Below are 14,273 nucleotides of genomic sequence, written 5' to 3'. Positions count from 1 at the left end.
TGAAAACTTAAAAAAAACCACAACAAACACACACAACTCAAACCCTACCTGAAATGCTATCTTTAATAAAAATCAAAGCTCTTTAACACACCAAGAGAAAGATGGACAGCAGAGCCCCTTGTGTCCATGTGTCAACCTCCATTCAGTCAGAGAAAAAAACTGAAATCATTGTGTCCATTTTCTCTATAGTTTTCCAGCTTTCCTGAGAACTAGTTCTCTCTGCACTTCTGAGCTACCACACCAGAGAACTGCAAGACCTGTCATTTCGGTGTGTCTGTGTGCATCTCCATTTCTACATGTTGTCAGTGTGGCTTCTTGCTGTGAGGCTGTGTGTGTGGCAGGACGCCTAGGGCTGCCCCAGCCCTTTTCCCACTGCCTAGTGTCCATGACAGAACTGGGAAATTCAGCTTTCCCATTTTTCTTCTTTTGCAAGAGGGCTGCTCCCACAGTTTCATGTCTTTGGCCATCCGCATGAGGGGTTAACACACGTTACATTCAAGCACCACTGTCTTGGTGCCCTGTAATCAAAAAGAAGCACCCACACAACCAACTGCTCCCCAAAGCTTATGACTACACCTTGCACAATATCAACCTGAGTACTGCCTCATCCACAGGAACGTGCAAACTCTGGTCCCGCACAGCAGCACCTCTGTGCTTGGCGAACCCTCCTCGCTGTGGTTAACCAGAGCATTAACACATGGAAGACACAGCAAGGGCCTTTTAGACAGCACTGATTTTTGTATGTCCTTTACCTCTTTAACACGATACATTAAGCATTTCTAGGTAGAACACAGGGAGCTAAAGTAGGTGACACAGTACCTGTCCTCCAGCACCATGCACCAACAGGGGCTACCCTGGCAGCACAGCGACGTGGGCGCCCCAAGCCAGGCCTGTCACAGCAGGGAAAGCAGGCTCAGAGCAATGGCAGCACACTGCATAGCTGTCAGGCCTTCATAAGAGCAGTGCTGACTTCAGGGAGTAAGAGAAGGGGCAGACACAATCCACCTAAGCCCACTTTTGCTGCTCATTTTCCATGACTCGGTTACATGGCACCCGTGTCGCCGCCCCAGCCCTGAAGCACAGGCAGAGCAGGCTGGTCTGCAGGGACCGCCGGGCAGCTGACGTAGGGACCTAAGGTATGCACCGGGTCAGCATCTTACCACAGATCCGCTGTGCTCTTTGCGGGTACCCCTTCCTCTAGCCCATTTGCCCTGCCCAGTCACTTCACAGACACAGCACAAGCACACTGCTGAAGCACATGGCTCGGTTTGAGGCTGAGCGGGATGAAGGCAGGTCTCTGTGCCACCTGCGGCATGCTCACGGGTTAAACAGCAACACAGGGCTGCACCCAGGAGCTTCCCCAGACCAAGGGACTTGTCCTCCCTGCTTTGAGATGCAGTCTGGAGCGAGCCTGAAGCACATCCCTCACAATTATTAACGTTTCTTTTTGATCCTGTCTTTCACTTGATGCTAGAATGACTTCAGGCTGCGTCTTTGCACTCGAGTCTCCAGGCGTAGCAGTAAGCTTCACCTTTCTTGGTCCTGCTGCTCCATCTCCAGTGATCTTTAAAATTAGGTTTAAAAGGAGGAGTGGACCTGTGTAGTATTTCAAAAATCAATGGGAAGCAGCTGAGTTACAATTGAAAAACTGCCTGTTGTACAAAATCCACAATGCTTCTTAACATCCATGTGCTCTCTGATACCAAGATTTCTTTTGCCTGTGCAGCCCAGCTGTTTGTACCATTCTGGTGCTTATGAAAACCATAAGACCCCCAAAGAAGAAAACAATTGGCTTACAGGGGATTATACGATTGTGCCATGCCCAGTCCAAGAGCACACAGACTCACTGCATTGTGCCAGAACGAAGCAGACCAACAAACTAAAGGCTGAGCACGAGGATACCCTTGCACGCAACTACACCAGGCATTTGACCGGAGCACTGCAGCAATGCAAATGCTTGCACTGCCCTGAGAAGCAGTCCTGAAGCCAGCAAAGTCACCTTGGTAGAAGTGAGCAGGGCGTGGGCTGCAGGCAATGAGGCTGGAGCACATCCACAGCTCCCCGGGGCAGGCAGCAGCACCCAGGCCCTGCGCCAGCACGGGCTTGGAGCCCTTCTGCTAGAGAACCAATTAAGCAAAGGGCCCAGCTAATGAGGACAGTGAACAGTAAATACTGACCTCAGAGTTGTCATTTCAGCCATACGTGTTTTAATTACCAGGTGCCGATTACAATTTAACCACCAGGCTATGTCAGAGATGCCTCAAATTGTTTCTTTATTTAATTTGCAGAGGTTGATGCAGCTGTGGCACAGACATTAAGGGAAGTTATCACATCTGTAAGTTGTCCAAAATCACTGAAAACTAGTTTAATTTGCTCTGTAATTGTTCCAATCCTTGCAGATATACATAAAACGCTCAAGATGTTTTTCTCCCAGGGCTGTGTTCATTTTAACTTACAAAACCAAATTTAAATAAATAAAACGACTGCTGTGTAAATAGCTGGATCTTTTTTCTATCATGGTTGTTTATGGATTCAAGTCTATGGCTCCGTGTTTTGTGAGGTTTTTAAGCAACCAGTAGAATTTCCTAGAGTTTTAATTAGAAAGTGCTGTTCACACATCTAGTGACATATGCTAGGAATCTCTTTCAATATCTGCAGCTTACATAAAATAAAAAGAAGGTTCAAGTTACTGTTATTTATTTTGTTATATGGACAACACCAGGAGCTTCATTCAGTAGAAGCAGAAATGGAAGAAGGAGCACAAACTGAGACAGAAAATTGGAAGGAAGACTTAGCATTATCAAAAAGACTACTGGGAGAAGAGGATTTGTAAATACAGGATTCTGGAAAAACAAAACCAAAAATGACCAGTCCTTCTGCTTTTGCATAGAGCTGAGTTTCACGCACAGGGAGGGCGCAGACTTGCATCATCCGCACCACAATGACATATTCAAAGCAACGCTGCAGTCCCCAGCAGGCTCTCCAATACAGCATGTTCAGTGTCAGTGCTTGCCACCAAAGACACACGACCTGCACCATTCAGCGACAGGGTTAATAGGTGGTAAAGTCCACACAAGCTGCTTGAGTCTGTATCTCATTGCAAAAGGGAATCAAGAGCTTGGCTCCATCCTTGAGCCTTGGTCAAAGTGTTTCCAAATGAGGAAGGACTGTGTCACTCAGTGCAGCTCCTGCACAGAGAGAACACAAGGTGCCATCTCTAGCTGATGAGAGACAAGTGATCACTATCCTCAAGTGAAAAGTTAAAAATAGGGATGCAGGAAAGGGGTTTGTACAGAGCCCTCTATCCTTGTGTTTTGTTCTCCCAAAGCAACCAACCCCAGATTTTCTGAGGCATAAAGTCTTAATGCATAGTGGTGGGATTTTACAATGAATTAAAGACTAATTCACAGAGCTAGCTTTGATTTTGAATGCATAACCACCTCTTGCTTTTTTTCCCAGGAAAGAAGTGAAGAAAGGTAGATGGACTAAGTCTTCTGTAAAGCCACGTTACCCAGGAGACAGCTGTAAAATACATTAAGCATTTAGACATGAACCAACTACAAGTGTATTCACTATGAGGAAGAATTATCATTTACTTTTTTCAAAGTAGCCAAAAAGGAAAGTCACCTTCCCTCACTTTATCTCCTTTATTTGAAAAATAAAACGCCAGGTAGTCAGAATTGTATCACACAAAGAGAACACTCATCTGTATCGTTTAAGATTCTCATATCGTATATCAAAGGTCAGCTTAAGGTTTGTAACACAATATTGGGTTTTATTGTAAACGTAGCCATTAGTACATCAGATGAGTGTTAAAGCTTGTATGCTTTGTGTGGTGATATTTTTTCTAATAAGCACATTCCTGGTGTGAGATGGGATGTGTCTAATCCATAACAAAGCTGATGGAGAGACAATGGACTTCAGCCAGCTCGGTTCTGTTTCAAGGAAAGAGGACAATAACTGCGTTTGACATTTATAAGAATCTAATTTCCTTGTGCTTTACAAATGGAGCTCATTACCCGCCGGACTGCTGGTTCCACCAATTACTGTAACTGATGTGCTGGGATTTTTCCTTCTCTATATTACTATTTGATGCACTCCAAACAGATGCCGTTTCCTTAATTATTTACTGGTATTCTGTGTGCTAACCACATTATGAGACTTATGTTATTGACAATAAGAAGGAAACTATCTTTTCAAAGGACAGTGGAAACAAGGAAATGATTATGCAAGAGGAGCCTGAAGCCAGCACTCCGCTATGAACCACGGACTCTTCCAGGCAAAGAAGAGGCCAGCAGAGAAGCTGCCGGGCTAACACCTGGGCTGGGTGCTGGGACTTCGGCAGCACATGCCCGAGGCTCCAAAATGCCACTGGGTGCAGGGGCACAGCTGGATCTGGGCAGAAGCTGTGCATGGTACCAAATGAAGTGTTCCTTAATGACTGCAATTACCCGTCTGCATTTGTCTCCGAGCTCTCAGTGAAAGGGAGATGTCTGCAGATCCGTTTCAAATGAAAGGATGCAAAGAGATTCAGAAAGCAGATGATCATCCAGTGAACCAGAGATTAAATTAGGTTCCTGAAACAGCAGAGTTCAGCTTTAAGTGCTAACAGCTCGGTTCTCTGGAGACCACAGCCCTAACAAAAAGGACTTGCAGCCCAAGAAACACTACTGTATTGTCTCCTGAAATTTTACGTCCACCACCAATTTCTTCAGCACGGTAAATCACAATTATTGGATTTCACTCTCTACTTCATTGTGCTTTAAACTGTCATTTATAGCCATGCAAAGCAAATGTCAGACTCAATATATGCAAAAGTTGGACTATGATATCTCTGAGGTGACTATTTCTGGAGCCATTAGTTCCGAGTTCACAAAGTGCCACTGTCAATATATAATGCATTTTTCAGCAAGGCTCCGAGTGAGGACTATAAATAGAGAGGGACAAATCCGGGGCCAGGGAAGGGTAGACTTCAGTTCTGCAAAAACAGATACCAGTGTTGGTCTTGGTCCAGATGCTCGCCTGTCTGAATCTGCTGTTTGGAGATGAGGAAGGCCTGTCTCCCCCTGACGATAAGCACTGCCATTCTGGGCTTGCAGAGGCTTCAAAGAAAATAAAGCAGCATTGTAATAGTTTTGAGCTTTTTTTTTTGTTTTTCCTTTAAGAATAACCCAGTACTGGTTATTTTCTCTCTTTAAATAGGTCAGATACACACCCTAGTGTGCATTGATCTCAGTGGGATGTGGGTTATGGCAGAGTTTCTGATGCCTGTTTGCAGCTCTGTTGACACCAGAAAAAGCCCCAGCTTTGAGACATCAGCTGGGAAGCAGTGGAAGAACAAGACGCTCCATAGCTGCTCTTCGAAGCAGATCAAATCACAGAAGAGTTATGTACAAGACAAGGAACGTCAGCTCCATCCCAGCAAACAGGCTCCAGCACAGCCTGGTGCGGACGCCCTGTACCTGCCATTGCCTCCTGTGCCAGCTGAAGGACTGCAGTCTGCCTTGGCAAGTGATTCCCCTTTTCCACCCACGCAGGGCCTTTGTGTCCACCCCCTCCTCTTTCAGGCAGGGGAGGCAAGGTGAAGACCTGCAAGCTGCTCAGCACCACATTACGGGGTGACACGGGGTACTTGTGCCCGAGGTACCCTTACCGATCCCACCCAAACCACTCAGTTCAGAGCCCTCAGAGCACAACATGACCAAATCAGACTGCACCTTGCTGTGTGTGGACAACGCGGTGCTGCTTCAGAACACCCAGAAAACCTTTTTCAGGGGTTCCCTTTCCAGGGGTTTTAGTGAACCCTGCCCCTTCAGTGCCCTAGCAACCTGGAGCTGTGCTGCCAGGCCTGCAAGTGGGGCTCCCTCCTCCCGCTCACCCGTGATCACTTCTCCTCACACGGACAAGGCCACAGTGGGGACAAGAAGGAACACCTAGGTATTCCCAAGCCACATCCTCAAGCAGAAAATAGCTCGTCCATTGTTCCCAATACACAAAGCCCACCAGGTACAGGTGCAGCTTTTGGCAGGGTTTGGGTAGTTCCTGATCCATGGAGTTCAGGAAGGGCCACACGGATAATTACCCCGTGCGTTATTGCCCACACACTGCTTCTTATGGATCCAAATCCACTACTACTAAAATAGTCTCAAACTGTGCCTAGAGCTGATGTAACTGGTGCTCAATGTCCATGGCCCTTACAGATCAGGGCAAGCACAGCATGACTAGGAACGGCTGGGGAACAGGAAAGATCCAGAGAATTGGACCATGGAAAACACAGGGAGGGACCAGCTGAGGAGGAGGAGCAGAAAGTAGAAGGTGGCCTCCAGGGCTTCATGTCAAGTCTTTATGAGCAAGTCTCTTCAGCTGCACATCAGGAGAACTCCAGCCTGGCACATCTCAGGAGGTCCTGTGGCAACCTCCTCCCGCAGGTGCCCCAAATGCTGGTGCCCCATCTGCTCATGCACATGTACACACACACAGACACACACAACCTTTCAGCAGTGCAGAAGGCATCATCTAATCTCACACCCATCCTGTGGCAGAGAAACTGCAAGAGGATGAACTGATAACAAATAAACAATAGTCTGGATTTTCTATCCTCACTGATATTACGTGATTTCAAAACTTTAGCTTAAAACAATTAAGTCTCAAACATGTTTTTAGTAAGTGTTTTTCATAATGCCTATAGAAATACATTTTTGTAGACGTAAAATGACCAAAAATCCTTCAGCAAATTCCTACATAGACAAGAGAGAAAACATACTGTGGAAAAATTCTACCCTCGATCACTGTTATTCCACTGATCTGCAACAAATCCATTGTAGTTAGATTTGTACACAGTTAAAACACCACTGAACGGGATGTCCTTGAAGTGTGTCATGTTTTAACAGCTAAGCAGAACAGAAGCACACAAGAACAACTCTACATAGCTCACCAGTAGTAAAGGACGCCTGGCTTTCCCCTTTCTCTTACAACACTTCGCCTTTGAAATGTAGGGACACCATTTCCCACAAGACAGGAGCCAGCAATCTGCTTGCTTACTACAAAAAGGCTGAAATTTCAACCCACAGCAAGTGGAAATAATTTCAATCAAGTATAAATTGTTGACAGCAAAAAAAAAATAAAAAAAATGCTCAAAAGATGGAGATTTCAAGTCACTATAGAAAAAAGGCTCGCTAAGATCTACTAAGCATAAAATAAGGTTAGTGGAAAAGTTTAAGCAGTGTGAATGCACTGCCACAGAAAAACAGCGAAGATTTTGCTGGATAAAGATGATGACATGAAATTTAAGTCGTACACAGGCATGCTGAGAAAGTAACGTTCTAAATACTTTCTGCTTACAATTACAAAATGATCAATTGTTAAAGGTTGGACAGAGAAATATCTTCTACTCTGCCTGGACATGCACAGTGGGCCAAGAATGCACCTGGATAAGCCAAGCATTCATTATCTCCCAGACACTCAATATCCCATAATACCCACAGCGGCTGCCAGCTTCTTGTCCACTGTTGACCACACGCCATGTGCCCCATTTCACAGCTGAAAAGTATTTAAAATTCATGAAGCCTGTTGAAAGCTCGACTGTCACATTCTGCTCATTCCACAGGGTATGGGAAAGCTGAGCAGAAGGGACATTTCAGCCAGGGCTATTATGGCTCTTGAATAACCAATATTCCATTAAATTGCTAATAAACCCACTTGAAGATAAGTTGATCACAATCGAACCATACAGTAGCATTCCTTTCCTTTAACGGCGAGTTGTCAGGTTTCACTCTGTACTGTACTAATGTTTCTGTGCCGTTTGTTCATGACTTGACACCGAGCATTCACCATGCTTACTTTGTCCCAAGCCATCTAAATGCCCTATTCTAAAGAGGCTGAAAGATCTCTGGCAAGGATAATACTCCACTTATTTTAAGGTAGGTAGGGAACTCTTTTTAAAGGAAAATCTACACTAAAGAAGTGAAAAATAATTATGCCTCAAGCAGGATAACATACATTGTGTATATATATATATATATATATAGTAACTTCTTGAATGAGGTGCTCCCAGTTTGGACACAGCAGTAAATACTGCTGGGGCTTCCTGCAGAGGAATGGCCTCTGGGGCTTCCAAGTGCTCCATCAGGTTTGCTCTTGTCTGCAGTTTCATTTCAACAACTCATTTCCTCCTCTCTTCACCAAATCTTAGCTTTAACAATCAAAACAAACATAAAAGACTCCTAAAAAAAAAAACACTCCAAAAGTGTTAATTTTGCATTAAAGCAGATTTTGCTGAGATTCCTAAGAGTTAATTGTCACGACACGGGCATACTGCCTTCTGATCTTGCTGGGTGCGTGTCATTTTACCAAGAAGTCTCCAAATTTTGTAACTTCTAAAAGCATATCAACCTCCTTCTCAGAACAGGGTTGAGAAGTTTCCCTTTACACTAGCTAACATTACTCTGCTGAGAGGCGGCTCCTACCCAGCCCTGTCCCAGCAGGGCCCTGGAGCAGTTGTTCCCATCCAGATCCGAACTCTCTTCCCACTGCCCAGCAAAGGTGGGCACTGAGCAACCCAAGGACTTCAGCTGCACAAATGGCAGAGGATCTTCAGGAAGATCTGGCCCTACCTCACCTGTCTGGTGGGGAGCCATGAAGGACACACAGTGGTCACTAGCAGGTCCACAAGCTGCGGAGGGCAGCGAGGAGAAGCAGAGTCCCCAGGAGCCAGCCCAGGAGGAGCAATGACCATCGCCACAGGCAAAGAGAATATTTTTGCTCGCGTTAAATTCCCTCAATAACTGACCTTGCACTGAGAAACATCCGGTTGCTCCCTTGTTATTTTATAACGAGGGCCCCACAGGCAGAGGTTATACTACCAGTGTTTTTCCCCCTCTAATAATAGGTTTCATTCATGCTTTTACAGAAGTTGACGGTCTTATTTTAGCTGCGCTAACGCATCCTGCAGGAGTGCCCTGAAGTGTGTAGACAGATAACCACAGTAACAGCAGAAAATGCGAGTTCTGACCATTTTCTTCCCCCATCTAGTTCCAGGAAGGTTCTGCTGTCTGAGAGGTATCATCCAAGAAGGAATACAGAAATGTGCTGAAACACATAAAACGGAATTAAATCCTTGAAGACATACCAACAGTCAGAGTAGTCAAAATCGATATACCTCGGTACCAACAAGTAAACAAGAAGCAATCCGCTGAACAAATCGGCCATCACAGCGCTAGCTGTGACACCTCAACCTGAAAATAACCTGAAGTACTCTAATACAATACTGACAGGTTTTAACAAATTCTTAGGCTCTAAAGGAAAATCTGCAGCAAATGTAAGTGACTGTCCATCTTTAGCTACTCTGCATTCAGCTCAACGCGACCGAGCTGGAGGAAGAGCCTGCCTCACACGAGCTGCTTTTACAGGCTGCCAGCAACAAGAGGAGAGGAGAACAGAGCAGGGAGCACAGAAGCAGAGCACACGAGGAAACAGAGCGACTGGTGCGTTCTCTCCGCATCTGCACGTATTTACGAGGTAGGAAGCCATGCATACACACACCCCCCTTCCCTGTGAGCCTGCCAGATACTGCCTGGCAGGCTGAGACCAGTGTGGGAACAGCCCGGGGCTCTCCGAGTCACTGCCGGTGCTCCCCGCAGGCACGATGCTGCCCGGTGCTGCCCCACAGGCACTGCTTAGCACCCTGCACCTCCACGCATCTCGCTAAGAGATCCCTCCAGCCACCTGCAGGGCCGAGCTGTACAGCGCACAGGCAGGGCTTGGTTTAAAAGCACCAACACCCGCATGCAGACTACAGCACTTCATAACAAACACTATGTGAGCGTTACACACACAAGACAGAGGTCACACCTCCAAAGCAGCGCACTTACGCCATGCCCCTGGCCCTCCCGAGGCGTTTGCTCAGGAAGGCTGCGGGCACAGAGCCACACCACGGGACGCTCATGGCAGCAGCTGACTGCAAGCCCGAGTCATTCCGAGTCAAATCCCAGAGGCTGACACTGCCCAGAGCCCTGCCAGCACCACCAGCGTAAGCCCACATGGTCAGACCCAAACGTGGGGCACAAACCCTGGGCAGGTGGCAGTGTGAACCCGGACCCCACTGAGGTCAGAACCCCCTCCAAGCTGTCCTTAATGTTTTATACAATCACTGCAGGAATGCAAATCTCATCCTTCCTGTAAGGAAGCCACTTTCCAGGCACTAACAGGTGCTCCCCACCAAGCAAGACCATATTGTTTTAACAGCGCTAAAGACCACGTTCTGCTAGAAAGTGCAGGGAAATGGGGGGGGCTGTTGTGTTTTTGATAGGAGTAATTTCTTTGACATGTCTGCAACTGGATTACTGCTGCACTGTGCTGCTGTATAAACTCTGCATTGTACAAATATAAAATGCAAATGGATTTTAAACAAAGGGAAACCACCACACCTGTTTTAAATGTACAGGAACAGCAGAAAACAAAGAAAAGCAAGACAACAAAGTAAAAAGGAACAGATTAAAGATTCCACTTATCAAAAGCTCTTTCAGTTAAAAAAAAAAAAAATGTGACTCCTAACCCAATCATACTCCTTAAAAGAGGAAAGTGCTTTGCAAAGCCATTTCCCTTCACGTACTTAACAATTCCATTTGTTGTGCACTTTGCAGGAGATGCAGCTCCTTAGACACCCTACCACTTTGTCTTGCATTTACTTCAGGAAGGGAAATATCTCTGTGCAGGCTTCTAAATGCATATTAGAAATTAGGGGGGTTTAAGCTAAGGTATTATTTAATAAGAGCTACTTTGAAGGAGGAGCAGATCCAGAAAGAACTACTCATAGCCAGATCATACAATCTGATGACCCACATTTCCTAATTACACCCCCGTACCTGAGGCAGCATGTGCCCAAGTTTCACAGCATCCAAGACTCTGTCTTTGCTGAGTGGCCACGATATTCCCAAACGTTTGGGTGCCAGCACATCTCAGCCCTATCCTCCCACCACCTCAGCCCCTGACATGTCCCCTGCTCAGGGCTATGCCTGTGCCAGGAGATCGGCTTGAGCCCACCACTGCACAAGGACCCAAGGCAGAACAGCCTGTGTCCAGGCTTGGGTAGAAGGGAGAGCACATCTGCTGGAGTAACAGCCAGGAGGTGATGATGCAGCAGACTGCCTGATGGCTTTTCCTTTCCCCATGCAGCACTACATAAACTCACCGCTGCTTAGAAATAAAGGAGAAGGCTGAAATTTATAAAATCATAACAAAATGGAAACGATTACCTCACCAGCTGTTATCAAAACTGCGTGAGGTGCGGCAGCAACCCGACAGCTTGTAACTGCAGCACGCCCAGACAGAGACGATGCCAGAGCCCACAGGTACCTGCAGGACCTGGAGCAAATAAAAAGCGAGCTTCGTGCTGGAGCAGGGTCATTCACGAGAGTTAAATGGAAAGCATTTCATGAGCTCTGTTGTAGAGGAGCTAAGAGCATGTTTCCTCAGGGGGTGTTTTGGTTTCAGCCATGGGCCCAGGAGCAGCTGCTGTCCCAGGGGAGGGCAGCACTGCTGCGTTGGGCAGCTAAGCCCATCAAGAACCACAGCCCTGGATGCACACACGGCCCAGACTAGGAGGAGGGAAATAGCACCTGCATCACAGGGCAAGCATTTTGGGAATTGCTGGGATCGACCGGCCTAACGACAATCGTGTGTGAGTGTAGCATGAAGCCCTTAGTGCACCTCCTGCCAGAGAAAATAAAGATGCCCTAAAACTTGCTCATTATGTTCCACCAAGAAGCTAAACTGCTCCAGAGTTCCTCATTCACTTCTCACCATCACTGGGTTACTTCCAGGGAGAACCAGAGAAGCATGTGTCACATGGCAAATGTTTTAGCTTCCACAGTACAAGGTGCTGCTGGTGAATCTCCACATTGCACGTATTTACAGATATGTGGGTGAAGCAGTACAGTGGAAGCTTAGAAAGATAACAGTGGCTATATTATTTGTAGATGTTAGGATGGGTTTTTAAAACTCGTCTCCATTGACTGCTGAATGCTTTTGATGTCCTACAAGCAGTAAGTGCTTGAAGAGAAAAGTAGGAAACCTGTTTTCCTACCCATTTTGGTTGAAGAGTTTTAAGTGTGGCTACAGAACAGCAAAGAGAAAACGCACAGAAACGCATAGTCTGAAGGGTCAGAGCAGGAAGAATATGATCTTCTCTTCGGCTTGTTTATCTTGAGCTTCAGCAGATGAACAGGATAAAAAGAAAGTGAAGGCATCAAGCATGTCTGCAACACACTGGGATGTACCACATCTTTTCAATACTCACTTCAGCTAGGGGGAGAAACACAGCTTCTCCTCCCTCCAGAGACCACTCATTGCAGTGAGCAGGAGGATGGCGTTCCTGATAAACCTAACACACAGTTAGCAGATATTAGTTTATAAAGCCTGTTATTTTGTTCTGAATATGGATAATACTCCATGCTCTTCCAGTTACATAGAAAGTGATGAAGGTAAAATTCACTGAATGAGTGACAGATTTCATAGACAAGATGTCTCAAATAAGCAAAAGCAGCTACACAATGAGTAACGTTCACAAGCACGATTTTCTCAAGGCTGAAATAGTTGTAAGACAAATCATTAAGCAGCAAATCCACATGCTAGAAATGAGTATGCCCAGGAGCAGTTTTATGAAAATGTCACTAAATGTCCAGAAAGCCTGCACTCACATGTGAGAAAGCACCATACAAGATTAAGAAGCAAACATAATGGATGTTTATAGCTGGCGTAGAGGAAAAATTAAAGTCAGTTAAAAAAGCCAGAACAATTGTATGAAATAAGTTACAGTGCAATATATCAGAAATTACGGGAACTTTTGAAAGCAAAAGGACCCAGTAGTGAAAGCCTCTTGACAGCAGAATCAAGATTCAGAAGGACATTTTTTTCAGCTTTGCTTCTCCATCTAAGGAATAGCAACAGCGGTGCTGATTCATTACTAGCTGGAAAGGGTGAATTTTTCAATATTCATATAAAAATAGAGCATTAAATAAATATTTTTGCTCTGTGTTTGGGAAAAAGTCAGTTAAATATTCAGATTGCATCATGGAGAGTCACTTTTGATCCAGCTGTAACCCAGGAAGACATTAAAGAGCAGATACTAAAAGTCATTTTGAAAACAGCAGGTCAGGGTGATCTCCATCCAAAGTGGATCTGCGCCGTGTTTGTGGCCTAACAGGGATGCCAGAACAAACTGCAAAGTGACTGACAGGGGAGTAACAGGGAATTACGGGAGGTTAAAGCAATTGATACCAATCAGCGTGTGTTTACATAAAATCAATCCTGCCTAGTTTGGTACAGTTTTAAGCAAGAAGATAACTCTAATCAATAGGAGTGACAGCACTGAATGGCAGGGTGAGATGTGTAAGACTGGGTGCAGCTGTAGGTATACAAGTAAAGTTCTCATGTCTGTCTCAAGATGTAATGCTAATGGAAATCCTTGCAGAGCAAGTGTTTCAAAAGGAAGCCCACTGTGGTGGGGTTACACAAGCAGCACACAAGCACAAAGCCAGCACTGCTCAGAGCACAGGAGCATGGAGCAGCACACAAACCAGGCCACAAGCAGGGAGGGACAGCCCATGTGTGCGGCCCTGTGGCCCAGCAGCTAGGACCATCTTTAATCTGCAACTCAAGCCATGGCAGAAGAGCACCATCACCTGCATGGGGCCTTTCCCCATGACCCCAGGACTGATGGGCCTTTGGGCAGACAGGTGGGGGCACCCCCAGGAACAGCGGAAGCCAACTGGCCCAGTGCCCACGGTGCCACCGCCGCTCCACAGGGCCGTGTCCCTGCCCTCAGAGTGGGGCCAGCCAGCACCAGGGGCTGGGGAGGAGGGCGCCATTTCGGAAACCTCAGTCAAAGCAGGGTTGTCAGAGCTCAGTCTATTTTGCTGACTAGAGAGGATTAAAAGAGGGCTTCAGCAGTGTTCACAAAGAGCTTCACAAGGAAATGTTTAAAAAGGAGGGGAATCCATCGCTCAGGTAACTTGCGGCAGGCAGCCCAGTCTGCGAGAAGATACTGGACAAGAGGCTGGAGCCGGTAGCCCACTGCATGCCTGTGTAGTGACAAACCACAATGGGCAAACTGACTGGGCACCACCTCCTCCCCACTCAGTGAGAGGGAGGCAGGTGCTGAGCCTGGCAAGCAAGACAGGGGCTCCTGTCAAGATTGCTGCCAGTGCCCAGGAGGTAACTGAGGAACAGATGAGTCCAAACATCTCAACTACAGAACTTTTTTTTCCCCCCAACAT

At 46.3% G+C, this 14,273-nt stretch overlaps 1 protein-coding gene across 1 annotated transcript in view; it reads right to left on the bottom strand.

The window, feature by feature from the left end:
• Positions 1 to 14,273, bottom strand: part of DDAH1 (dimethylarginine dimethylaminohydrolase 1) — a 55,514-nt gene that overhangs the window by 18,037 nt on the left and 23,204 nt on the right. The window lies entirely within an intron of this gene.

The sequence above is a fragment of the Aythya marila genome (assembly GCF_965140915.1).
Source record: "Aythya marila genome assembly, chromosome: 8".
NCBI lineage: Eukaryota > Metazoa > Chordata > Aves > Anseriformes > Anatidae > Aythya > Aythya marila.
Note: the sequence above shows the minus strand (reverse complement) of the source record. Positions and strands in the feature narration are given on the sequence as shown.